Source organism: Numida meleagris, chromosome 8 (assembly GCF_002078875.1).
Source record: "Numida meleagris isolate 19003 breed g44 Domestic line chromosome 8, NumMel1.0, whole genome shotgun sequence".
Classification (NCBI taxonomy): Eukaryota; Metazoa; Chordata; class Aves; order Galliformes; family Numididae; genus Numida; species Numida meleagris.
In genome coordinates, this window is record NC_034416.1 from 17,043,281 (window position 1) to 17,069,099 (window position 25,819).

At 48.1% G+C, this 25,819-nt stretch overlaps 1 protein-coding gene across 14 annotated transcripts in view; it reads left to right on the forward strand.

Annotated features, from left to right (window-relative positions):
• Window positions 1–25,819, forward strand: part of IL1RAPL2 (interleukin 1 receptor accessory protein like 2) — a 408,604-nt gene that overhangs the window by 135,929 nt on the left and 246,856 nt on the right. Inside the window, exon 1 of one of the 14 annotated variants that reach the window (XM_021406519.1) lies at window positions 10,553–10,683. The exons of the other annotated variants lie outside the window; for them this stretch is intronic. The gene's annotated coding sequence lies outside the window, so the exon portion shown is untranslated. Of the gene's footprint in view, window positions 1–10,552; window positions 10,684–25,819 lie in introns of those variants that run through there. 14 annotated transcript variants of the gene reach the window in all.

The following is a 25,819-nucleotide window of genomic DNA, read 5'->3' on the forward strand; positions in this document are numbered from 1 at the left end:
TTTTTTTTTTTAATTCTCTTTCAAACCACAGTATTAAATTGGGAATAGTTTAAACAGAAATAACCAGATCCCTGCTACCGCTTCCTGGGGCTGTGTGCCAGCCTGCTCCCTGTGCACAAAGCCCAGACCCGGGCGGTGGGCAGTGCTGTTCCTGGGGGCAGGCCCGGTGCAGCAGGCTGTGTGCGGCGGGGAAGGCCGGTCCTGCTGCTCTTTGTGGTCCTTGTCTTTCATGGAGTCCCTGCCAAGCACAGAAGTGTGGAGGTTCCCTTCATCTTTCCAGAAACTGCCTTGGCCCCTGCTCCTTCACCAAGTGTTGTTGCCATGGCACAAAGCTTTGATCTGTCATTAGTGCAGCACAGAAAAGGTGTAGCTCAGCCTCTTCCCACCCTATGGGAACTAAGGGAGCAGTGCGAAGGGCCTGGGGCCACGTGGAGGAGGCAATGCAAGGGAACAAGCCTCAGCAGTGGCCATGGGTTGCCTTGCCACAGTTTGGGTTTGCTGCTGCCTCAAGTGCTAACCTGCAGAGAGCCCTTCTGGTGGAGGAGGGCTGTGCCACGTTCCTGGAAGGCCAAGTGCCACGTGGCTGTCACCTCACAGGGTAGCTTCTTTCTCATCCTTTGCCCAGATGTTTCTGTGCAGGTGATTTCCCATGAGCACAGAGGTAGGTGCAGACAGCAGTACTCCTTCTTGTGGGAGCCTTGGTAGGTGTTATGGACACAAATTAACTTGGAATAAGCACAGTTTATCCCTGAGTTAAAAAGGAATGTGCTTACGTAAAAGAGTTAAACTTGTTACTTCGTGCAGTAAAGTGCAGGTGCACATATGTGCACATATATATAAAATCATAACGTTTCTGTTACCAGACTGACCGATCACAAGGTTCTGCTCAGGAGCTGTGGTTCCTCGCCCTCTGCTCTCCCAGCTCTGTGCACGGCTGTCCTGCAGGAAGCTGCTGGGGGAGTGCTGCTGGCTGCAAGGTGGATGCCCGCAGATGGCACTGCCGTGTCCTGATGTGTGCAGGCGGCTGGCACTGCTGTCCTGTGCAGTGCTGGGTGAGGCAGGGTCTGCTGGAGCCATGGGCCACCCTGCTTTATCCTCCCTGCACTGCAGGCTCCTGCCTGGCCATGGGGTGCCCGGGCAGCATCTGTGCCTCTCTGCCTTGGCCTGCTGGGGAGGTGGCAGGCGGCTGAGGTTAGCCACAGGTGCTGGGGGACAAGGGCTGGAGGTGCATGGTGTGAGCAGCCGTGCTCGTTCTTATCTCTATTCTGCACTTACACGTTATCTGGAGAGAGACTGGGTGAGGGGAGGGAGGGCTGAGAGTGGGAAAGGCAGTGTTCCTTTGGAGGGTGCAGGGTCGGGGCAGACAGGCCAAGTATTGACTCCAGTGAGGATGGCGTACAGGGTGGGAGGACGCCGACAAATATGCAGACATAACGACACAGCGGCTGGGCTTACAAATTAGTTCTGCATAGCGTTCATTCCAGTGCTCTGTGACTTAATCTTAAGAAAAGAAAGCCTCATTGACCTTGGTTGCAGGGTATGGAGGTCACATCCAGCCCCAGGGCTGGAGCCGGGCACAAGGATGACATTGCTGAACAGAGTTCGGAAAAACTTGCCCTTGTCACAGCCTAGAAGAACAATTTACAAATAATTTGGTGCTGACATTGCAGCTACACCCTCTCCTGGTGTTACTGAACTTAGCCAGTACATTTTGAGGTTAGAAGATGAGGTAGTGTCCCAGCAAATTCCCTTCTAGGGGACAGGATGAGAGGAAAGGATGCATCCATCCTCGCTCCTCAGCCTGGCGTGGACTCCCTCCTTTCAGCTCCTGAACAGCTCATCACTGCCAGGAGCCCTTCCCGAGCAGGAGACCCAGACCTGCTGCAGTGGGAATAGCTGAACTTGCACTGGCAGAGAGAAAACATCTAAGTATAAAATGTTCCCTCCTTCCTACCAAATGTTAGGAGGTTTCCATTTCAGGAAGGAAGTGTGGGTCTGTTCTGACAAACCTGGGGGTGGGAGAGCCCCGCGGCCTAATTATTGCTACATGCCTCTGCTCCGCAGTTGTAGACTGTAAACAGAGCTGATCAAATGATGGTGTGGGAGAGGAATTATTTAAAGTAAGTTTTAATAAATTATAATGTAGGACTTGTTTCTGTTTGACCAACTCTGTCTAAGCAGACGGTGTTTCCAGGCTTCTGGAACACAGCATCGTGTCAGTAATACTCACATATATACCTGTGCTGACTGGTGAATGTTTCTTGTCCATGCTGAATTTAAATGCAGTGTATGTTAATAAGACCTAAAATCAGCTGAAAATCAGGGTTTTATTGTTCTTGGAACTAAGTAGTGGATAGCTCAGATCTAGCTGTATCAAATGTTCTGCAAAACCCAAATTCAATGACCTTTTCACTCTTTGGAGGAGGAGGAAGATGCCAGGTCCTGCTTGTAACTGCTTTGCTGGTCAGAGGTTTGGGGAGTTAAGGAAATAGCTTTAAATGTTCTATGGCTCTGTCCGAATTAGCAGTACATGTAGTACGGTTTGCTCCACGCAGATTCACAAATGGGCCATGAAAGAAGAGATTAGGAGGAGTGAGGGAAGCCCAAGCTGTTCAGATGAAGGCAGCTCTGCAGGGACACGTGCTCCCTCCCTCAGCTGTCCCGGGCTGGCTGATAAAGGTGCCGTGCAGCCACTGCAGGGAGTGTAGCTGGGATTGCATTAAATACTGTGCTGGAAGTACAACATTGCTTTATTACTGCATGTAGGAGTTCTGTTCACAGAAGCATAGATGTTGCTTTCCATTTGTTGCCCGAAAGCATGAAGAGTCTTAACATGCCATTGGCTGAGGTCTTGGCGTGGCTGGAGTCCTTAAAGAATGACCAGTGTCCTAGCTGTTACAGAAAGGAGCTAAATGGTGTTAATCAGAAATTTGACTTGACTGGAAGTTAGAAATCTAGAAATCTCAGTGTCTCAGCCCTATCCCTGCACATTTCCTTGCTGCAGGAATAGCGTGCTTCCCCGTCCCCAGGGTCATTGTGAGGATAAGGGATAAGTGCGGAGTGCGGTGGGATCTGTTTAGATAAGCTGACTGATTCAGCGGGGATTTTGTTGTTCTTTTATCCTAACAAAATCAGTTTCAGACCACACAGTACAACTGGCTGAAGATGGGAATGCCAAGAAATAGCTTTTTCATACCCGTGGACTACTGAAGCGCCGCTTCCTTTTCTTTATTTAGGAGGTACTGGAGAGGTAGAGCAAATCTCTGCTATCGCCTCCCAGCAAGTGACCGAAGCCATTTAAGCTGCAACATATGACTCGGAGGAAGTATTTTGCAAAAACAGATGCACAGAAAGTCAATTTCCTATTCATATTTTGTTGTGGCAATTGGTACTTTAAAGAGATGGCAGACTTAAATTAGCTGGAAAAGTGACATCTTTAATTAGGAAAGCCTCTCTGCCAGCACACTGAACACTTGCCAGATTCTCAGCATTTAGGGACCATTGATTGCCAACAATGGCAGCTAAACTGCTTCTGGGTAGAAACTAATTGAATTTCCTCAAGTTAAAATGAGGATCTGAAGTTGAAGCAAGACGAGCTCCTCTGCTCGCTCTCATTTCACTTACAGCTGTCATATTCTTAGCACTCCAGGGGCCCTGCTGTGTTTTGGCCTGTGGTGCTGTTTGGGGCACAGCTGTACCACGTCCACCAGCCTCGGTCATTTTGAGACTCTGTTGTGGCCATTCTTAATATTCATCCATGTCTGCACTGTTGACCTTCCCGTGCCATTTTGGTGACCGTGTTCTCCAGGGTCTCTTTTCCTGGATTGGGTTGCTTTTATTTAGTACGGCGCTACTGTGTTGGGGCTGGGGAAGCTGACACGGAGAATGCAGCTGCATCCTACTGCTTGAATGTCCTGGCCAAACCGGTGTCTCCTTGCTCGGCGCGGGTGATGGCCAGGGGTGACACGAACAAGCAGTGCAGCTGACTTGCCGTCTGCCTTTCAGTGGGTGAGGTCGTGCTGGGTCTGATCCCTGTTGTGTGAAAGCTGGAGGCAGAGCACAGCCACGGTGAAGCCTTGTGTCAGAAGGAGCACTGCCTTTGCTTGGCTGCAGCGTGAGCTTTGGCCATAATTCTGTCTCGTATCCGTTCCTAGTCTCAGGTGAAGCTCCTTTGCAGCAAGTCTGCAGTTTGAGCCGTTGCTGCCTGTGCAGCCCCCATGTGGAAGCTACAAATGCTTTGCCTGAACTGGCTCCGCTGGGTCTCTGCTTATCTCCATCTGCCCCCTGTTCCCTTCTCAGGGGTTTTAGAGGACAGTCTGCACAGTTTGAAACAGATCTTGGGCTGAAGTTAAAATACAGGGCTCGTCTCAGCGGAAGGAGCCTGCAGGAGGATGGTTTCATTCCAGTCATACACCAGGTCTGCTTGTTAAAGCTGTTCGGTTCTGCTAAACTCTTAGCGCTCCATGGAAATCAGTGGGTTGTTGGTCTGTTTCCCACGTAGAAGCTAGGCGAAGCTAGAACTTTATTTTTGCTCAAAATGGAAGTGTTTTTTCAACAAGCCTACTTTATCCCTGTGTGTTCGAGGGCTTTGTTTTCCTGTTCAAACATCCAGGAACGTTTTGCAGAAGGGCAGCTGTGGCTCGGCCTTTCCTCCCTGGCGGCAGCCAGACTGCAGGGGAACGGGAAAGCTCCTCAGCAGCAGCTGCAGGGAAAGGCTCCGCTGTGTCCTCAGGAAAGGCAGCCTGCTTTCTGCGTCGGCTGAGTCCCTGCTGGGCAGTGGCTCCCAGCTGCTGTCTGCTTCACAAGTGCGTGCGTAGGATCTGGCCTAAAGGTATGGGGCTGTCCCTCAGCCCAGCCTGGTCCTTTGCCTCTTTGTACATCAATAAAACCAACGAAACCCAAACAATCAGTAAGCACCCAAGGCCGTCCAGTGTCACTCAGCCTGGATTTGCTCCCTTGGCTGCTGCTCATAAATCTATTTAAAAAAATAATAAATTGTTGACCTGCATGAAAAAATGAATCAGATTTTAAATTTTTAGCTGGAGGGAGAATTCAGACAAATCTTTCATTAGAAAAATTCCCTTTTTTATTTCTATTCTTTTTTTTTAGCAGCTCAGAGTAAATTATTCAAATTCCCCCATTACCCTCCGGCATTAGTTCAGAGCAAAAGTATTTTGCTTATGAAATGTCCATTCTGCTTTCAGAGGTACTTTATAAGTGCTTTATTCCTCCCTGCTTCTGTTACGAATACGGTGAAAATGAAAAGAAAGGTCCCTGCACCCCTTGTAGGCCCAGCGTCGGGGAGCAGTTCCTGCCTCCCGTTCTGGCTGTGGATGGGAAACATGGGATTTTTATGAAAGGATAATCTCTGGAGATGCTAAAGGAGATTTTCATCACTATGGAAAAGGTCAGCAAACGTATTGCCAGGGAATGACGCGATTTGGTGTGGCCAAATACAGACTATGGAACAAGTGGTAGTAGAGTGTAGTTTAGATGAATGTTTCGCTGTGCTGTGTAAACTTTTGAAGTTGGTTGTGTGATGCCAGTGGGGAGAAAAAACAACCGATAAACCTAAAAGTTGGATGAATTACATGCAGCTGGGAGCTTTGATGCTGAGAAGCGGAGAAGGCTGTCGGAGCTGTGTGGCCGAAGGAGTGCTGAAGCTGGCTGTCGATGAGATGAAAAAGGGCTCACGCTAATGTTGGCAGTGGAAACTGCTTTTCACAATGCTCTTGAAGATTTACCGATTTCTTTTGCCTGCTGAGTTTTCCATTTGAAGCCGTAGGATTGGCTGAGGCTTTTAAGAAGCTTGCTTGGGCTTGTGAGGTAGGTAATGCAAAGAAACGATCGGTATGTGCAGCCCTGAACACCCAAGCCCTGCATGGGGCTCTGGAAGGAAAGTCCTGTCCAGCTCTTTCTTGCAGCTGTGTCCTTCTGCATCTTTAAGCTTTGGTTATTTTTCTCCACCAAATGGTATTCTTAAAGTAAAAATGCAGTTAGCTTACCCGGAGAAGTTTAGCAGTAGAAAGTGAAGGAACTTTCAATCAAGAATAGACTTTAATAAGGTCCCAAGATCCCCAATTAATTCTCCTTCTTTATTATTTTTTTATATACTCATCAATTCTGGGCCACCGTTGCATTGAATGTCCTTTAAAAATAATTAATACTGCGATCCCTAAGCACTTTGAAGGTAAATAAGTTTAAAAGTTGAACCACGGTAATGGTAAAGAAATAGAAACTGCTATTTCCTGTTCTTCCTATATATAACTGTGGGCCCATATAGCTAATAAAACATTTCTGGGCAGATCTGGATCGATTTAGAGATAACAGCTGAAGCAAGGATTGAATTGCAGCTGGATGTTGTTGAAATTGTACGAGCTCTCTTCTTGATGTTTTTTATATTCCAGCTTCCTCTTGCTCTTTTCCTCCTCCCTATAAAATCTTGTATTATCTGCAGGTTTTGAAGACTTATTTTTCCTAATCTGGATTGCTTTTTTGTTCTATTCCCTAAATAGAGATTAAGAAAATTTGGGTGTAATAATTGACAACCAAACTATGTCAGAGTGAAAGCAAGCTCAGCTCCAATCTGAAGCACAGCGGTCTGAGTGCCTGAGCAGTGGGGACGTGGCCCTCGGCAGCGGGCATTCCCCTGCAGGTCGGCTGGGCAGCTTGCTCCATTGAAATTATGGCCTTTGCTTCCCCACTGGTGACCAGAGAGCCCAAATTGTTACATCCTTGGGCAGAGAGCTCGACTGAGAAAAGCCTGACCGCTTGCAGCATCCGCAGTGTTGTGTGATGAGTTTGGAGCCTGGCTATTAAAAGCAGCTGTTCTGAATGTCTGAGGAAGTACCTTGTACAGAAGATGTGTGCTTTAAATGTTTCATATCTGAATTGCTTGTGGAGTTAGTTTATTTTTCCTGTAAAGCAGCTTTTTTCATCCCCTCAGCCTGTCTCGTGCCAAGAGGAGGGCCTGGCTTCTTGTGCAAGTTAGAATTCATCGGTGGATGAGCGAGCCTGGGTTTCTTTGTTCTGCAGAGCTAAATCCAAGCTCATTTTAACAATGCAATTTGTCTTACATTCTCAGGTGGGCCTAAAATTTCAGACTTGTCAGTTTTCCAGTCACTCCAGACAAATTTCTGTCTGAATAAATGCGTTGTTTTGCTTTTGAGATCAGTCGACACAAACACGTCATTTTCACTTTTTACTGATTCCAGCCTCGGTGACTTGCATACGTCAGAAATTTCACAACTTAAAAATGTGCCTAGCCCTGCAAATGAGTTACTGATCGAAAAAGGTTAATGTGGCTCCCTTGAGCTTTTTGTCTCCCTTTTTTTTCCTACCTAGCTACTAAAAACAGTTTCTGTTTAGAAACGTAATTGTCAGAAGGCTGGGGGCTCGCTTTCCCTGCTGGGTTCGCATGCGCTCGCTGCGCTCAGCCAAGGAGCAGGTTCACAGCTCCGCTGTTCAGAGGATCCCTCCCTGGCTGATTCATCTGCAGTTACCTGCTTATGTTTTATTCAACCTAAGGTCCAAGTTCACCAGAGTCTGATGTTTTTTGAAACGGCGAATAAAATATTTTTGACGTCTGCGTTTGCAATAAAATTTCCAGCAGTAACTTTTTTCTTTTTTTCCTTCTTCCCTTGGTCTGATTTCCCTCCTCTCTTGAATTTCACCAGCACTTGTCTCTGCTGTCTGCACGCGTTCTGTCATCTCGCTTCTTAATTACGGTTTTCTTTCCGAGCTGGATGTGTGAGGGACCTGAATCCCAACTTGTGGGTAACGGTGGGGACCTCGCGTGGGATGGGTCACTAGTGGTTAATTACTGGCATGCTCACAAGTGAAAGCAGTACGGTAACAAGCTGTTTCCTTGCAGAAAACACAGCTTCCCTGCCAGCGAGCAGCAGCACCCGGGGCACTTGCTTTCCTGTTGTCTCCCATCGTGGTGAGCTGGTGCTGAGCACGCCCAGCCCAGCCTGGGGCCCTTGTGCTATACAGGGTGATGATGCAAACAAAAATAGACATTGTTCTCGTGGTGATTTCAGCCTTGCTTCTGTTGTTTGCCTGGGAGGTTAGTGGGTTCTTTGGAAGCAGTTCTGAGCTGTCTCAGGAGCAGGCTCTGTGCTGAAGTGTGGCTGTATGACAGTTACCTGCCTGTGGCTGCCTGGAATTTTGTTGCTAAAAGGAGGTGTGCAAACTGCTCCTCTCAGAGACCTCTTCCTTTGGCAGGGACAGGCACTATGGGAATGCCAGGTAGCAACTGCCCACCCCCATCCTGTGTAATGAGGCAGCACCCCAGGATGTGGGACCCTGCTGTCATCATCCCTCATTATGTGTTCTTGTGAGGCTGTGATGAAAGAATCCTTTCAGCATCTGAATGTATGTATGCTTTTTTAGGACACCGTTTGAGTGACATATCAATGTTAATATTCAGTCCCAATTAAGGATTTTTTTTTCCTTAGCTGGGCACTAAAAGATGAACGTAACATTTGCAAAGACTTCAAAAAACAAAGATGTCCCATCTCAGTCGCTGGACGAACTGTTTGTTTGGGGAAGGTCTAGAAGATAAAAATGCAGGGCTGTATCTGAAGCTCCTCCTCGTGAGCAGGAGGATGCCTGCTGCTTCAGCAGACTGGGCCACTAAGGCTGCTGGACTTGGGGAGTGCTCGGTGCTGACATCTCGTGCAGGACACTGTCTGCCTTTGTGCAGTGTGAGCACACCAGTGATGTACACAACGGCTGTGAAAGGAGCTGCCAGGACAGAAGGACAAGGAGGATTTCACTCCTAATATGTGTGGGATTGTTGTGTTGTTATTGCTTTGCTCTTTTTTGTTCAGATTCCAGAATTAATCTGTGTTGTCTCAGTACTTGAAAAACTTTCAGTCCCTTTGAGATGTGATAACCAGCTGACAGATGTTTTGTATTTTTCCTTCTAGCATCTACCCAAAAATGCAGAACCGCGTGTGTTCGCAAGGTGTAGTCACAATGGGTTTGTTCCGATACCTCTCTGTGTTGTCCCAGTCATTGCAGAGATCTTCTAAATTGAGTAAGACCTTTTAAAAATGAATTTGACAAATAAGTAATTGAAAGCAAAGAATGAAGATTAACACAGATTTGATATTATTCCTGTAAAACTGCAGTTCTTGTCCTTAAGCACTAGCCAGGTTTGTTTTACGCAGTGAGGGGAAACAGAGCTATCATTTTATCAGCACTTCCATTACCTGGAAATGTAATCCAATCCAATCCCACAGCAAAGAGTAGCTTGGGGGAGGGTGCTACTGCTTGTTTTCCACTCTTTTGTCATCTTGCCCTAGTCAGTGGCAAAACGTTACATTCCTTGCAAAGTGAATAAGGGGTTTTGCTGTTGCTCAAGAACCCCTTGCTAAAGCTCAGGATCAAAAATGCTCTTTTTTTGAACCCCGTGAGTGGCCGACAGGAGGTGGGGAGAAGAGAGAATGGGAATAGGGGAAGAAAAGAGAATTTTGATTTTTTTTCAGACTGTGTGTTGTTATCCTTTATCTCTCTGGAATGCTACTAAACTTTTTTAAGCATCTACCATTTGTTACTTGGCAAAGAGGGGCTGATAGTCTGAGACTTGAATTGGCATTTTATGCACAACAGGCTGACAAATCAGTGCAGAAACAAACCTACCAGAAATTACATGAGAAAAAGAAGTATGAAGACACCAAGTAACTAGCAGATTGCTCACAGCCATTAATAGTAATTCAGTGATAAAGGACAGGAAAGAGGGAGTTGCTGGAATTGTCTCTCTTGCATTTGCAAAGGAGTGGGCTTTTCTGAACCTTGGGCTGGGAAGGACACCTGGTTGTGTTAGCTCTCCAGAGGCAGAAGAGAGAATCCAGCCAGGTGAGGAATTGCTTGAAAGCAGGTGGGCAAGGTGTTGTGTCAGTGATTTTGCATCTTGCTTTGAGGCATAGCGGCACTTTTTCTAGTCTGTGTCCACACACAGTGGGAAGATGGGATTTTATTTCCATGAATGTCAGCTGAGATGTTTGGGCTATAAAGATGCTGTTCTCAAAGCGATCCTTTTCTAACAGGGATCAGCCAATGTGTGCAGCACAGGAGGGAGAAAGGTTTCACCAAAACCCAGTGGTCAAAGCAGATGTTGCAGTGAGTGGCGGGATGAGGAAGGGCTGCACTACTCCTCCTGTTTCGTGGTCCAGCACTTGTGTGCAAGTGTCAAAATGTTTGTTTTAATCTCTAACCATCCGTGCATTTTATTTTAGCCTAGTGTTGTAGGAGCAATGCTCTGGCTCTCTATTTCTCCATGAAGTAAGTACTAGGAGTTTTTTTTCCTCTAAAAAATAATTTATTCATTTACACATTTAGTGGTGGAGCTGATTGCTATGTAATCCTCAAATGTTTCTTGCTACTTCTAAGTGAATTTTTAATGGTCAGATGGATTGCTTAGGAGGAACATTGCCATGCAAGTTACGCAATCTGCCAAATCTCAAATTGGAGCTGGGCAATTAATTGGGAGTTATTTCTGTTTTCTGCAGTCAATAGGTACTATTGCCGATTTTCTTTGAGTAGCGTGCTGTGAAGGCTTCATTTAGAGATTGGATTGGTCATCTCAGCTACTTCTGGATGATGTGTTGCCTTGAGTTTGTGAAAGAAGAGCTTATCTGGCCACATTGTCAAGGCTACACCAAACTGAGTATTAAAGTAAGTGATGTTTTGAAGTCAGCCTGCTGATGTAAGTAGTGGGCTGTATGTACTGACTTGACATGTTGACCTGACTGTTTCAGCTCCCGTGGTAACCCTTGGAACATACACACATGCATTTGAGAGAACTGAGGTTGGTTTCAAGAAGAGAAATCACTGTATCACTGCTTTCTGTTGACCTTGAATGGCTCTGAATTATTAAAGAGCCTCTTAAAGAGTGCAGCCTGCTTTCCAAGCTCTGTAACTTTTAAACAGCATAACCATTGTGAAATTTAGTTCTGGAATCATTTAGACAATTTTTTTTCTCCATCACTTAATTGCAAAAATTGAATGTTTCTCTTGTTTCAGAATGCTTTTTCTCAATTAAAAATAATAATTCTATGTACACGACAGTGCTGTGAACTCAGGCTAACAGCATTTGAACAACGCTTACTGTGCTTGCCCAAGTATGAGCAGCTGCAGTACTGGCTGTGTCGGCTGACAAAACCTGACTTACCATGGTGCATGCTTAAATGATGTGGGGATCCAGGTAGCTTTAAATACCGCTGGGGTATGAGAGCATTGCTTGTGCTGCTTGTGAGCAGAAATCAGACTTTATTGTGAGAACGGGAGATGGTCTAAACTTGGAACTGCTTAAAAAAAAAAAAAAACGACACCTATGTCTGGGCAGCTTTGACAATGAATAAGAAGGTTTTGAAATAATGATGCTAAGATGGCACTTCTTTCCTTTGAGTTAGACGTTTTCATACAGGAAAAGTCTCACGTGTTCCTCTGGGATGCAGGTGGTGATGTTGCGTGATGTTGGCCACAGACTTGCCCTTGACACAGTGAAGCCAAATGAGGACTGCAGTTGTTCGTAGCTGTTGTTAATATCCCACTTGTTAACATCAGGGAAGTGGCATGTCTCCCTGAGTCCTAGGTCTGAGTTGCTTTGTTCTCTTGTGCGTAAGTGATAAGTGAGCTTTGTATACCGAAGGGGAATGTTGCAACAGAAAGATCAGTCCAGCCCTGCCTCCCCACACGTACAGACGTGGCCATGTTTCAGCTGGCACTGGGCACAGCCCTCCCGCAGCACCGCTGGCAGGCTGTGCTTGAAGCTGGAGTCTTGGCTGCGGGACAGCTTCAGGTCTTGCACATCGCTGGGAGCTCCATCTGACACAGAAGCCTTTGTGTTCTGGGTGATTGTTAATGTTTACAGCGATGCGAGTGGAGCCAGCCTAGTGACTTGTGCTTTGTATGTACTGCAATGACAGAGATGCTGTTTTCTCACTTTGTAAAACTGCCACAAAGAGAGATGACCTTTATCTGGCTCTGAGGGAGGGATCCTCAGAGGGATCCTTTTGTGTTGATATACAAAGTCCCCTCCGCATCTGATACCCGGCTTGTGCTTCTGGGCTGCACTGGCTGAAGGCAGGCATGGGAACACATCATTCTGGCTGAGGGGACGAGTGGGGCAGGGCTTGCTCAGTGGTGGTGCGGGCTGGGGTCTGTCACTGCCCATACATGAGGGTTCCACTGACTCGGTGGGGTAATGAGTGCAGTGTGATATTTTGATGGCTTTTGTTGGCTTTGTGCTAATGGGGATGCACTGACTGACACACGGTTTGTTTCTGCAGGAGCTGCTTCAGCAAAGGCTGCAGGAAGTGGGGAGGAGGGAGAGGAGCAATTAATTTTGATTCTTCTGCAAAGCAGCATCCCGTGGACTCTGATGTGTTCACAGCCAGGTTTCCTGCTAGTGCATTTGCCACAGATCAAGCCACGCTATTTCAACCTTTAAGTGTAATTACCTTAAAAGAGGCAGTTTCAGGTTCCAGGCTCCTGCACCGTGCCAGAGCTGCATGAAAGTCCTTGGGAGTCTGTCCTCTGGTGCTCAGGTACTGAGCTGTGGCACAGAAGCACGATCTGGCACTTGTTAAACTTCCTGTGGTTGCTGATGGCCCAGCCTCCAGTCTGCCGTGGTCCCCCCTGCCTCTCCCCATGCTGGCACTGGTGCTGGCAGGGGCAGCTACGGGGTGTGGTGGGCATGGCGGGGCCGAGGCCCAGCAGCCCTCCTGGCGCCCTCGGGACTGCAGAGCTCCCACCAGGCTGTTCGTGTGCTGATGTGGTACCTGAAGGACTGTGTCCGTCTGTGCCATGGGGGCTGGAGGGCCACGCTGAAGGGCTCTGCACCCTCCTCTTGGGAAACCTCCCCAGTGAGGGTAAATTTTAACAGTTGGGTTCCACTCTGTGAGAGGAATTAAGCATAATAACGTGTTAGCCTAGGCTGCTACCTGCCAGAGTCAGACAGACTCAAGGCTGGGATAAAAAAAGATTGTCATCTGATTTTTCCATCTGGATGAGACTGCTCAGTTCGCCTGCAGACTCTGTCTCCGGGAGCGGCTGCCGCTGCCTCCTTGTGCCATGGGGGGAGGCAGGCCCCCTAAAAGGGAGGCTGTGGGAAAGCTGGGGAGGGATTCCTTATCAGGGAATGTGGTGGTAGGATGAAGCAATGTCTTTAAACTGAAAAATGGTAGCTTTAAATTAGATAGAAGGAGGAAATTCTTTACTGTGAGGGTGGTGAGGCCCTGGTGCAGGTTGAGCAGACAAGTTGTGGATTTCCTGTTCCCGGAGGCGTTAAAGGGGTTAGAACTAGATGTCTGTAAAGTCCTTTCCAGCCCGTGCCATTCTGTGATTTTCTGAAAGACATTGTGAAAATTGTGGTGAGGCACTGGAACAGGTTGCCTAGTGATGTGGTTGATGCCCCATCCTCGAGACTTTCAAGGCGAGGCTGGATCAGGCCCTGGGTAACCCAATGGAGCTGTGGTGTCCCTGTGCACTGCAGGGTTGTTGGACTGGATGGCCCTCAGAGGTCCCTTCCAACTCTAAGGATTCTGTGATTCTATGAAAATGTGCACATCTAACTGGTCTCTCTCAAAAATGCCACTTCTCCCCCAGCTTGCTGCTCGCAGGCCTACCGTGGTTTCAGGCACTGGAAACATTTACGTAAAATGTTTGCATCCTGTTTGTCACCAGTTTAAAAATACATTAGCAAGCGAATGAAGCAACGAGTGTAAAGTATCTAGTATACTAATGCCAAAATGATGTGACTGGCACTCCATAAAATGAGGATTTCTATTTAATATCTAGAAATTAATTAGAATGAGACCATTGATCTGCTCTTCAGTCTAGCTGTCTCTACCTGTTCAGTCAAGCTTCCCTGAACAAATTAATTTTATAGCAAAAACACAAATAGTAATTAGCGTGGAAGCAGTATTTATTATAATTATCCTCCAGTGGCTACAGTGCCTCAAGACATAAGTCTGATTTGCATCTTTCTGTACACAGATGCGGATGTACAGAGAGCTGCAGGATTGCAGCTAGTAGGGCTAACGTGTAGGATGTGCAGTAGGACAGCTTCTGGATCTGGCCGGTTCAGCTTCTCATTTTCTGCCAGTTTGTAACTGCTTCTGTGTTTTTTGATTGTAAAGAGAAAGGCACATGTGTTGGGGCTTAGGCAGCAGGGGAAAATGACTTATCTGAATGTCCTTCATCTGGATGCGATTTGTTCGTTTTTGGCTTAAAGACTATTCTGATCTTTTATTTATGTGCTTAAGTCTGTAGTTTGCTTCCTTGTTAGTTTTATTTTTAACTGCAAGGTTTTTTTTGTAAGCCATCCAAGCGGTATTGTAGTGCCAAAGAACCTGCACTTCGCTGGTGAAGTAATTATCACCGTTGGCAGAAATAGAACTGTCTACAAGTGACACAAATACAGTGAAGTATAGACCAGTGGTAGAGCCAGTCAATCTTCAGAATAGACTTTTAAGGATTTATTTTTTTTTTTTGCAATTTTAATTTATTTTCTGGTAAAATAAGCAAAGCAGGCTGTTGTTCAACTTCCAGCCTAACTTGCCGGTCATTGTTTGAAATCAAGTCATTTCTATCTCCAACTTGCCCTCATTGCCCATGGCTTTTGGATGGGCAGCGTGTCAGCTGCTAACTAAATTTCAGATTTTAAGAAGGCCTTTAGTCATATAACTCGGGGTGATAAAATGCAACTTAATGGGGAATGCTCCTTTACTGCGGGCTTAATCAGTAAATTAAATAGATTAATTAAGTTGAGTTGTCAGGAGCAAGGGCGGACACGGAATCAGGCAGTGGAGTTGGCCGTTTATCAGAGGAAAAAACCTCAACAGAAAGAGGCCGCCTTTAATGGGCAGTTCTGGAGAGCATGTGAGTGAGCAAGTGCATGGAAAGTTGAGCAGCATGAGAGCCTGCCGTTTGATCACAGGCACTGTGAAAGGAGACGGGTGCGTCTGTGCACAGGCATTACATTTGCTTATCAAACTCCTGGAGGTTTTGAACTTCAAGTTCTGAGGAAAGGAGTTGACTTGTGATGTGGGTGTATATCCTGGGTCTCTTTTTTTTTTTTTTTTTAACCTTTAGTGAGCAATTTGATTGGTTTTATTTTTCTGATGCACGTCTATGTGTATGTGTATATACAGCTCCAATCACTGCTCGCCGGAGAGCATCCTGGCCTGGGCGAGCCCCAAGGCAGCGCTGCCGGCTGCGGCACAGGTAGGCCTGCAGAGAGCCGGCTCTCCTCCGCCCCGCAGTAGCCAGTGTTGAGGAGGGACGGTCAGCAGAGTGAAGTGCCCGCTTGCTGAGAAGCAGACGCTCACAGAGACTCCATAGCTTGCATTTTCCCATGCACCTTATGTTGCTGACGGATGGTGCCGGGGTTTCTCTGGCGGTTCTGGCTGGTGGCTGAGGGAGCTGTGACGAGGACGTGCCACCCGAGGGACGGTCCCTGTGGGAATGTGGCAGAGCAGCAGTTCCCTGGGGCAGAGGAGCTGCTTTGCCATCGGCCTCCTCGCTCCCACGTGTTTCTCTGCGTGTGCGTTGGGAGCGAGGTGCCATGTGCTTCCCAGCGCAGAAAGCGAGGCAGTGCATATCGCTGCAGTCAAGATGCATCTCTGTTTTGGTACTTCCAGTTTAGCTGTAAAGCCCTGACCATATGGATGTACTCCTACAGCCACTCTGGAGACAAGCTGAGAATAAAATGAGCTGTGTGCAAGTGCTATAAGCCTCTGTAAATGAAACCTGCCTGACAAACCAGAAACATGCCTTTTTGGTGTATAACAAAAATAAAAATCTCTCCAGGCATCGAACCTTATGTATGTTCAATTCTTGTTGATTAAATAGTTGGGAGCTTAAAACAGCAAGGAAGCAAGCCAGGGAGGCTGGTGCCACGTTGGTGATCTGTCAGGAGAGGCGTGGGAGAATTCGGAGCTGGAGAATTGTGCCTGGCTCTGCAGGAGAGGCTCAGATTCTCTGCTGGTTCTGAGAAGGCCTGGGCCGGTAGGATGCAAAGAGGAATGAGAACTTGCTCTTAGTTTTCTTGAGGCTGTTGAGGTCAGAGGGAAAGGAGGAGCTGGGGAACGGGGGAATATCTGGCTTAGACCACTGAAATGCTAATCAGCAGCTGTGGTGGGATGAACACAAGAGGTGTGCCTGATGGTAACTTGTTTTTTGCAGCAAACAAGGAGCTACTGGATTGCTTCCCATGACTGCTTAGGGAGACACAGAGAATGAGTGCCCCTTGCTGTGGCCGGCCTTTTGTCCTGGGGATTTGGGGCAGAATTTAGAAATCCTCCCAAGTGACTGAAGCACCTGAGTTGTTAGGTGAGCGGGGCTCCCACAGCACAACAATTTTGTGATACCAGTCTGTGGGATCTTGATGAACACCTTACAGATGGCCCTGGAGCTTTGGCTGTAGGGAAGCTGGGCTTTCTTTTTTTTCTTATACAATTATCAGCAGCTGTGAAGAATGATGTAATCTGCGTGCCGTATGGAGCACCTATATATAAAAACCTGACATATGGATGTTGTGAAGTTCTCAGAAGATTCCACATGCTTGAAATCACCCACGTTTTAAAAACACTGGGAATTATTTGTTGAGATGCTGTGTTGAATTCCCAGACGTGAAACCAGGCAAGTGGTGCTGGGAATGTTTGTAGCACGCAGCCAGGTCTGAGTTCCTCCTTGTCTCTGCTGCAGCACAGCAGGCTTTGAGAAGGGTGCCCTCGGGTGAATGCTTTCAGGATGGCTGGCTGTTACTGGATCTATTAACCTGGTGGGTCAGAACCTGTTTGTGCTCACTGGTGTTGGCCAGACCTTTCCTTTACCCTTTTTTGTCTCCTGGGCTGTGCTGCTGGCCACGTGGCCTGCTGGGCAGCTCGCTGCTGGAGCCCAGAGCGAGCAGGTGAGCTGTGGATGGAGAATGTCAGCTCCATGCAGACAGCGAAACAGGTTGAGTGAGCAAATGGTGAGCATCAAGGAAGGTACGTATGAACTGGGAGGCTTTCCAGTTTTATTCATTGTTTGAGAAGCCTTTAGCAAGTGCTGTAAAATACTGCTGAATATTACATAAATGGTTCATCTTCTCTTGTCCCTGAGAAAGCCAGGTAGAAGTGGATCCATTAGGTCTCCTGATTTCTGGCCTTGTTTGAAGTAAGTGTGCAGTATGAGCTCTGCGTGTACCTCGAGGATCAGGGTTTGGGGAATGCAGGCTCCTCAGGTACCGTGCTCCTGTCAGTGCCCGCTGAGCTCCCTGCTCCCACACCGGCCTTCTTGCAGGGCAGCACGAGGGATGCGCGGTCCCCAGATGTTAGTACCAGGTCCTGTAAGTTTTCACTGAAGTCATCTCAAATTGCTGCTGTCCTCTCTGTCAGTTCTGTTTTGGTGGGATGGCAGGGGATTGACAGTGACGTGAATTGTGCTTTCTGAAATGCTTAGTCTGGGGTTTCTGTGATGCCAAGTAGCAGCAAGTGGCATGCTCTGGTGTTTGTTTATTTAGGAGCTGTGCTTACAGGTGTACATAAACCCCCTCCTCCCCAGAGAGCTGTCGAGGTGAAGTTAATTCCATTTCCAATAAGCATTCGTAGTGATCCATGAGGCGACAGAAGAAGAGAGAGCCTACAGCAGGTGTCTGTACATCACTTCAATCTGTAGTCAACCTGTTACCATTCCTAGTTCATAGCGGCATCTTAGTTATTTGCATGTGCTGTGCTGCAGTGGATCATACTTGCTTAAAATCCTTTGGAGGAAAGAAACATTCTTCTGGCTTTTATTTGAAATGAAAGCTGTTCCCTAGAGTCGTGTCAGCTCCAGAAATCCAGACCCCAGCACAAGTGTCTGCATTAGAATCTGGGCTTTGGGCTGCGTTACAACGGTGTAACTTCACATGTCACATGCAGAGAAGGCAGAGGAGCAGCACGAGCACTTAAAAGATTGCATCCGTGCTTTGGAAGGGAGGGGCTGCAGCCAGGGGAAAAGAAACAATTATCTCCTCTCTGCCTCTCCCAGCCCCCCTCCTCCAGGCCCTGTCAGCTGCGAGCTTTAAACTTCATCTGAAATGATCTGCTTGTCTCTTGGTAGTCTTTCCCGTATTTTAATTGGGCACGGCAGGTAAGGCATAAAGTCAAAGAACTGGTAACAATCTGTAAAACTGAACAGTGGAGCCAGAAAGGCACCTTCATTTAAAGGTGGTGGTGGCAACTGCTGTATTTTTGGAAGAGTTTGTAAACTCATGATTCCTTCATGGAAAATTGCACAAAGCTTCTACGGCCTTTGAATATGAGCAGGGCTGGGGGAGTCTGTGAGGAGAGCGGCAGCGCTCCGCTGGGAGGTGCACATCGTGGCAGGTTGCTGTGCACTGGGTTGGCAGCAGGCCGTGCTGATGGGTTAATGCGTCATTTTGCATTTAGGAGCAAAGTCCCATTCTTTGGGAGAGGTGTTAAATGTGTTATACATGTGTTACATGTGTGTGTCTGTGTTATACATGTACACATGCACGCAAGGTGCATGCAGCATGTAGTCCCCCAGGCAGTTATCTCCCCTGTTCTGCCTGGGTTTCATAGGCTACTCATTGCTGTGATGTAGAAGTGCCTTTTGTTTCTTCAGTAAGCTGTTTGACTGCTGTCTGTTCCATATTGGTCTGTTTTCTTTCAATTCCTCCCGGAGAAGGTGTGTTTGAGCAGTATGTGTGTATTATAGGGATGGCTTTATCCAAGGAGATCTTGAAGTGGAAGGGATTAGGGTTTATGGTAAGGTCACACTTCCTGGGGCATTTCATTCATCAGGTCAGCTCTCACCCATCCTCTCTCCTGCCCTGGCAGATAAATGCGTGTTTCACATGTAAATGCATGGATAGTACCTACTGAACCTGGGTTAGAAGCTGCGATTGTGTTTTGACTCAGCCAAAATAAGCTAAAGAGCAATTATGAAGCCCACAAAGAGATTTGGACTGAATGCTGTTGAAGACTCTCTTTGCATGCATCCTCTGCCCTTGCTCTACTCTTGTTATGGAGCTGAAGCAAAAGGAGGAGAGCGCTTCAGGCTGTTCAGATTGGTGGTGCAAAGGACTGAAGTTCTGGTGAGATGAGCAGGACATAGTGACTGGAGGCTTGGGGAAGAACTTTGGGATTCACATCCATCGTGAATCTCTGCTTAGCGCTGTGGAAGGTCTTCCAGGATCTGAGCTATGATGAAGGATGTGCTAAAGGTGGGGAGGAACAGAAGCAGAGATGCCGTGGATGGCAGATGCACCAGTCTGGGTGTCATGAACAGGTTTTGGGTGCTTTGAATTCCTCTTGTTCAGTTTGGGACTGTGCACACTGCTTAGTGTGTGCTCTTGCACAGAATTACCAGTTTCCTCAATGGTTTCCTGAGGCATTGATTCCACTAACAGGGAGTGATGCAGATGGTGATTAACTTCTCCTTTGCTTGAGGAAATTCTGTTGCACTTCTGCCTTCCTGCCCTGCTAGGGGAAGCAGGGGCTGGGGGGTGTCTCAAGTATCTGTTGTGTTGTTCCTGCAGCTGGCCCTGGTCGGTCTTGTGCACTGGGAGCATGCAGAGGTGAGCGGGTGTCTGTGAAAGCCTTGCTTTGAGGAACTTCAGTCACATCCTGAGCAAACTCTGGGGACTGAAGCCACTTCTCCCAAGCTGCCTGTGCTGGTGAGAGGGCTAGCTGCTCGCTTGCTCCTGATGCTGCTTTGGTGCCACACTTTGTCCATGAGTTCTTCCAGTCCCCGCAGGAAGCAAAGCAGCATTCATGCAAACACCTCTTTGCTATGCAGTCTGGTTTATGAGAGCAGAGGAGATACATTCTGTAAGGAAATGCCAGCCTGTGGGTAAATGTTACGTTTCCAGTGCAGGCACAGAGCGCCAACAAGAGCAATCCCTGCAGCAATCTGCAGTGGGACATCCTGGAAGCCTTGCCCCCCTGTCTCACTGAAGGACGCCTCATTTACAGAAGTGTTAAACATTTCTATACAGCTTTGGTTTGTCCTCAGATTCCCACCCACCCAGCTCTAATTAAAGATTTTCCCATCTATGATTAATTTTTGTTTTCAGGGTAAGCTACGAAATAGCTGAAAAAGTAAGATTTATCTGTCTGCCGCTTTCCTTCTGCCTTCTTAGTTTGCAAATGAAGGTAGAGTCATTTTGTGTCATTTGTCTTCTTAGAAGTTTGGCCAGTTTTAATTCACTAAAAAGCAGTAGGCATTCCTCATATTTATCTGCAAATTACATTGAATCTTGTTGCGGTTCTATTGCGTGGTCATGATTTATATGCCTTCTAATAATTTATCTGATTATGCCAGCTATGTTCAATTTTTAAAGAATCATCAAGTTAATGCTCTTGTGTAGGGGGCAAAGAAATCATTTCCATAGTTCTTACTGCAGTGTGATACAGTACCATGTTTAGTTCATTAATGTAGCGGCGTATACGGATCACACAGCCGATTTATTACAGGTGTTTAATCTCATTAGGCTTGAGGTTGCACAGAAGCTGTGTATCCAAAGATCTGTTCCACGTGGCGTGTGCGTGTCACCACGTCGCTGGTTCTGCTGTGTGCGTGTCCCCACGTTCTGCAGCTCTGGGAGGGAAGTGTCGGTGCTGGTTGCAGAAGGGCCCGGCAGCTCCGTGTCAATGGGAAGGATGAACGACAGCATGTCAGGAATCCCAGTGGCAAAACACATCGGTCCCTGCTCTCCTTTTCCTTATTCCCCGGTAATTTCTCCCTGTGAGCCTGCGGAGCCCTCTCAGCCCCTTATCTTCAAAGGGCTGACTTCAGGAGCGGAGATAAGCACACACTTGAAGATTAGAAATACTTGCAGTGATTTCAGAGCCAGTTCTGCTCTCAGAGGTAAACAGGAGATTGGGGATGGTGAGGAGGGGCAGAAGGAAACGCTGAAGGACTGAAGGAAAGCACTTCTATCCTGTGTATCTAATACCTGTGAAGCTTCAAGCGCCTCTCCCTGCCTGGACTGCCTGCTCAGTCTGTTTGCTCTCCCTTTTGGAAACGTGTGCCTCACTCCTGGATAACGTGCCTCCCATGGCAGCTGACAGAATACAAAGAAGTGGGAAGAAGCTTCAGCTTTAGAGGGAAAACTCTTTGTGAAAAAATAACGTAGTTTTTCTTTTCCTTGACTTGCATATTTGGAGGAGCACTGGAATGAAGTGATTGCATGAGTGCAAACAACTCCAACTTTTCACTCTAACATTTCTCTTGGAAAAACAACGTGTTTCTTTCTGAATATGTTGGCACAAGTTTCCAGTTCGGGCACTGTTTTGAATGCAGCTTTTTTGCTGTTTAGAAGCAGTGTTATGCTACTGAGACTTCTGAACAGCGTGAAACAATGTTAGTGCTAATGGAAATTGTTTGTGATTAGTGCAGAAGCAAAATTGTTGCCTTTTCCAGAGTTCCTGTACGGTCTGCTGCTGTGCAGCCTGCGAGGAGGGCACTTCAGCTCCAAGGGACGATACTTTACCCAGAGTACAATCACCTGGAAAAATGCAGAAAATCAAACAAACAGTGACACTTCCTAGCAAGAAATTACAGCATCCAAGTGACAGAATGAATAATCAAGCAGGCATACAATATCCTTTCCTTTTAACCCAGGCTTTACTTTCCCCAAGGCAGGTGATGTTTTGGAGGGGCTGGATGCTGCCCCTGCCATGCCCAGCCGCTCCTGGCCCAGTGCTGCTGTCAGGTTCGTGGCCATGTTTGGGAATGGGCTGCCTTAACACCTCTGCTCTTTGGCTTTTTGACTTCATTTGGTTATTAAAGACAGCTGTGTGTGCACAGGCACATCTGTGGGCCTGCTGAAGTGTAAAACCTCTTCACAGCAACATTTAATTCACATTGACGTATTTTCACTTCTGTCTGATACCTGGTTGCAGTCTGGCACGTCTTTTGGCTCTTTGCTGTTTTACAGATGGCATGTAGCAGAAAGCAGAAAGCAGGGAACGCCCTCTGTGATCTGCAGAGGTGTGATGTGAGAAATGGGGCTACCAGGGCTGTCCCTGCAGCTGCTAAGGGCTGGCTGTGCTTCAGCAGCCCCTCCTTGCTTGCTGATGCTCTCCTTTAAGTTGGTTTTGTTGTGTAATGGCCATTTACACTCCTACAACCTCTTTGTTACCGGAGCAGCTGATGGTTGGCTAAGAGGCTGATTTCAGCCTCATCTTTTCATGTTTAGGGGGCACAGCAATCCTGTGCCAGATTTCCTTCTGCATCCCCATGAATAGAAAGGCCTGCTTCTCCGGGAGCTGCCTTTTGCACCTTGGGAGTGTGTGGGTTTGTGCAGCTGTGCACCAGAACGCAGCTGATGTCAGCTCCTGTTGCTCCCGAGGTCAGTTTTGGTGCACACATGGCAGCACCTGTCTGCGGAGCCCTGGGAGCGAGTGCATGGTACAGCCCTGCACCAGCGCCCATGGGGCCCTTCCCAGCTGCCAGCCCTGCAGCACAGCGTGCCCATGGGTGCTCTGCCCACAGCTTCCTCCCAAACCTCAGCATTCTCTCGGTGACAAAGTCCTTCTGATGTCCCTGCATCCATAGTGTCTTTTTTTCCTGGAGATAACGAAATGTTTGTTCCTTGCGTGCTGGCCTCTTACTCGTTTTTGGAAGCAGTGTGGAGAATGGCATGGCTGTCTGCTGCTGCTCTCGGCTTGATTAGTCTGTTCTTCCACCAGGGCTCTGTTATGAGAGAAGATTATTATTACAGAGGAGATGCTTGTTTGTTGCAAATATTTTGTTTCCTTTCTCTGCTGGGAGTTGTGGTGTAAACACCGGGCAATCCGGCTCTAAGTAGCTGGAGCGTTGGTCTTGCTATTCCAACTGCTCGTCATTACGCTTGAGGATATGGTTACAGCTGATTATACAGAAATGCCTGAGCCGTACGTTTTACATTCTCAATCAGCACATTATAGATGAACTGTGAAAAATGGAGATAGCTTTTTATGACAATTGGGAGATATTTTCCTTGAAGTCTGCAAGACTCTCGAGAGAAGTTGAATTGCTTGTCTGTAACGCTGTTGTGAGCTTTACCGGTATTTATTTAACATACAGGTTATTGCTACTGAGCATTTTTCTTCTGGCTCTCAGTCAAAGGCTGCGTGTTCCAAGGTCGCTCTTGGAGCCGGTACCCTCAGCACAGCGCTGTGCTTGGAGGCTGCTGTGGTGCTGGGAGCTGCCCCTTGGGTCACTGCCGCACTCCCCTGGTAACTGCTGTTGGGCCATGGGGTATGGCAGCGTCTGGGCACCCCATGGGGTGGGCCCAAGTAGGGCTGCAAGAGGATGGCGGAGCGGCATGTGCTGCAGCTGCATGCAAAAGGAACTTTGGGCGGAAAGAGAGAGGCTGTAGTTTAAAAAAAAATAGCTGAAAATCTTAGCTTATATGAAGCAATGAAACTCCAATGCAGCAGGATGAGATCTGTGAGATTTTGTTGCAGAGGACTCAGGTTCTCCTCAGGTACATGGGGTGCACAGGGGAATAGTCTCAGATGGGAAATGAATGGCTTTCTGCCTGATCCACCACGGCTCCAGGGTGCGCTCTCCATCCCATTAGCGTGGGAGATCACCGCTCGCCTCTTCCCTCCCATCTGCATCTTAGCAGAGGTTTTTTGCAGCTGGAGATTGGCAAGAGCGTGTTTGGAGAACGGCCTCCTGTTTTTCATTTCTTTATTATTACTTAAAGGAGTTGGGGCAGGGAGGGGCTCCCCCCAAAGGGAGGAGGCTGAGGCATGGGCTGCTCCCAGCGCAGTGGGGCCTGGGCCTGCCTGGGTGAGCGGTGCTTGTGGGGCCGCTGCTGGGGTTCGACTCGAGAGGTTTTTGTCTGTGTACTGAAATGGAAATGGCCTGGCTCTGGAGTGAGCTGCGCTCCCTTCAGCAAACTCATCTTTAATATATTTCCTATAATCACAGCTTAAAAAACAAACCCGCGTTTTCAAACTGTTCTTCAGTTTTTCGCCCCGCGCTTCCTTCCAGCGGCATTAATCATCCGCGCTCCATGGCAGCGCGGAGCAGCGCTGCAGCAAAGAGCCGGCTCCTGGAGAAGAGCCGTGTGCTTTCACGGTGTGATTCCCCTTGCTTCGGGAGCGGCGGCAGTGCCAGGAAGATGCGTGCTGACCTGTGTGACACAGGTGTGCTTGTGTCAGCAGTTGCAGAGCACTGGCTCCTGATGTTTTGCTCATAGGTTAAATTATGCTTCGGAGGCACGGTGCCAGCATCAGGGCTGGTAGTGTTGGCTTGGTGAGCACTGGCTCCCGCAAGGTGTGTAGGGCATGGTGCGCCGGCAGTGCGGAGTGCCGTCATCTCACCTGCTGCGTTTGGGGAGGGCAGGAGGAGCCCACGGAGCTGCCTGTATCCATGCTGAGTTCCTGCAGCAATGGCTCACAGCCGCTTGCCAGAGATGCCCAAATCGTTACTCCCCTCCTTCTGGACAAGGCTGTGCAGGGGTGGAGTGAGGCAAAATGGTGTTTCCCACGGCCTTGCTCTGAGCCCGCTGCCCCAGGCTCTTTCTACCCTTCCTGTCCGTCTGCAAGCCCTGCTCACTAGGGGTTCCCTGACGTCCATGCATGGGGTGAGTGAGACACCAGCAGCAAGCTGAGGATGAGCTCTGACTTCTGTGCAGCCCTGGGCTCAGGGGCAAGGGCTTGGAAAGGAGAAGCAGCTCCTGGTGGGGATGGGTTCACCAGGCTGGGCCTTGGGGGTTAGGAATCCCAAGGAGGCTGTGGAGCAGCAGGGTGTTAAGTACCTCCCTGTGTTGCCACGGGCTGCCACTGCCCACCATCAGGCAAGAGCTTTTCTTTTTTATCTTTGCTCTTTAATACGCACTGGTCAAGTCTGATGGTCACCTCCTCAGGACCACCTCTGGATGCCCCTGCAGCAACGGGCTCCTGTGCTCTGCCCAAGGCTCCAGGCAGGAGCAACTGGGACTGCTGAGCCCTGTCCCCAGCTGCATCGGAGCCTGCTGGGTTCCAGAATGCAGAATGGTGCCTGCAGGGAGCTGTGCCCCAACCAGCAGTGGGGCAGGTGCCCCTGCCTTGAAGCATCACCAGCCGTGGAGTGGACAGCTGCCCCGTGTGCCTGCACACCTGCACTGAGAGGGAGTGCTTGTGCCCACGGCCCGTTCATGCCTCGAAGCAGGCTCTAGTACTGAAACAGCCAGGAAGCCAGCCCAATAATTTAACAGTGTGTGGCTGTGTAATTTACTGTGTTGCCTTAGATTGTTCTGCAAGAGCCCAGGAAAGCAGCAGAGTCCCTGCTTATAGATGGTGCCCACTGTGCAGCGCAAGTGTCACTAAATAGGAGTGTCAGGGCAGCAGCTTGTAGTGGTGGGGAGGGAGCTGGAAGTGGATGCTGTAGGCTTACGTTTGCAAGGCTCGATTCTATTCTGTGACTGCAGTGAAGTGAAGCAGTAAAGCTGTGGACTGAGGCACTCAGAAACGTAACGTGAAAACAAAGAGCTGGCAGCCTGTGGCACTGGAGGCTTTTAAAAATTAAAATGCCACCGCATTTAGTGGAGTCATCAAAAGTAACGATAAGAATGTAATTGCTTCTGATGAGACAAATGTTCTATTAAGTGAAGAATATGGTAAATCTCTATTGGCTTGGGTAACCTAGGGAGTTATATTTCTCAGAGTTCAATATGCGAGTGAACTGGAGATGATAGGTGGCTAATATCAGCGGTGTGAGCAGCCAGTAATTTCAGTGATTATGAAGAAATCCAAATCCTCTAGGTGATCGTGGCCACGCTCCCATTTGAGTTCAGCTTAACTCAGGTTTGACATTGAGAGCTCAGTTCCAAAAAGCC